Source organism: Echinops telfairi, unplaced genomic scaffold (genome assembly GCF_000313985.2).
Source record: "Echinops telfairi isolate 266 unplaced genomic scaffold, ASM31398v2 ScPeMD7_30;HRSCAF=105, whole genome shotgun sequence".
NCBI lineage: Eukaryota > Metazoa > Chordata > Mammalia > Afrosoricida > Tenrecidae > Echinops > Echinops telfairi.
In genome coordinates, this window is record NW_022103927.1 from 2626876 (window position 1) to 2628870 (window position 1995).

The following is a 1995-nucleotide window of genomic DNA, read 5'->3' on the forward strand; positions in this document are numbered from 1 at the left end:
TGGAAATCCAGACAGAGCTCTTGTCTTTCCTTGGTTTAGGATACCAATCTAAGTCACTTTCTAAGGAAATCTTCAGCCAATGGCGGTAGAGTGGTCAAACTGCCTGCCCTCACATCCCTTCTAACCCTAAATATCAGAATTACAGTCATGGGACCCTGAACAACAAAAACAAAAGAATTATGTAAAAATTGAAAAGATATGTTTAAAAATTTGGGGAAAAAAGAAAGATAAAAAACACATAGAGACTAGATGTCATAATGTCTACAAGATGGTTCATATATAATATTCAAATTTTATTTCATAAGATCAGCATATAGCCTAATACATCGAGTCGGGTCTGACTTTATGCAGTCCAGAACAAAACACTGCCAGGTCCTGCACCATCCTTACCATCGATCTCCATTTGCAAACAAGCGGCCATCCAGCAGAGGAGCAACAAGCCCACAGGGAAGAAGCACACCAGCCTGTGAGTTCATGAGGTGTCCACGGTATAAGGTAACAGGCCTCAGAAGACCCAAAACAAACAAACATATTGTTGAAAATGAGGCAGTCAGAGCAGAGACCCAAAACCCATCTGTAGACAATGTGTCGCAAGGAAGGGATGTGTCAAGGAAGTGCTGCAAGGAAGGGGTGAGTCAACCAGGATGAAGTATAACAGCAAGAGAGCACACAATATTCCTCTGATTCCTTGAGTCTTCCTCACCCCCACACTATCATGACCCCAATCCTGCCTTTCATTGCAGGCTAGACCGGAGCATGTGCACAGGTACAAATAAGAGCTCAGGACACACAGCGTTCAGGTCAGATAAACACCTGGGAAACAGAAAGGGGAGTAGGGAGACCAACAGGGAGGGGGAAGGTGAGGAAAGGAGGTGGGAAGACACCACCATGGGGGATAGTAGACAGTGAATGATGCAAGACATAAAAATAATAATAATTTATAATTTATTGAGAGGTCACAAGGGCAGGAGAGGGGAGGAAATGTCAAAAGAGGAGCTGATACCAAGGGCTCAAATAGAATGTAAATGTTTAGAAAATAATAATGGCAACATATGTACAAAGATGCTTGATACAACTGATGTATGGATTCTGATAAGAGCTGTAAGAGTGCCCAATAAAATGATTTTTTTTTAAGTAAGTTATTATGCAGAAATTAGGACCATGGAGAGCACTTTCTGCCACCAGCTTCTCCAATTGAGAAAGATGGTGATATGAACACATGATACTTTTGAAATAATGTTATAGGCCAACAATTAGGAGTAATGCATAATTCATTCCTTGGTGAGCCTATATCTTACAAGGATTGTTAACTAAAAATCCATTATAAGTGAAAATGTCCAATTGATTTTAATTTAATAGTATAAAAAAAGTGTTGAGGAAACTACCATTTGTCAAGTTTGACTGTTACATCAGGGAAGCATATTCAGTTACCTGGGATAATAGTAAAATCTTGTTCCCCTTAACTCAAAAATACCCTCCGAAGTAGTAGTGAAATATGGGTGCTTATTGAAAGGTTTGGGAGTCTTGGAGTGTACCATGAATATTTATAGGTTGGACACAGATAAGTATATAAGTGTATTTACTATTGTTACAAATATATCTATAAATGTGGACTATACTTTTTAAACTACCAACTACCCAGCCCTCCTCTTATCTATTACCTTTAGCCTCTCTCATCTGTAGCCTCTGTGAACCATGTCAACAGGTAACAATGGAATATGTCCAACTCAGCCCTTTTCTTTGCTGCATTTCCCTACTTCCACTCAGTGGTGAATCCAGGTGATTACTATCATGGACACACCAAGCTCAGACTCACTTTAACTTTCATTCCTAGAAAAGGTTTTCTCTGGTGCGCAAAGACTTTCCTTCTTTGATGAAACATATAGGGACATGAGAGGAGTAAATTTATGAAAAACTCACACATAAACAAACACCTTGAGGAAAGGAGACCCTGAGCTGGGGGATCAGAACTATCGTCTTGGACTCACCAAGGTC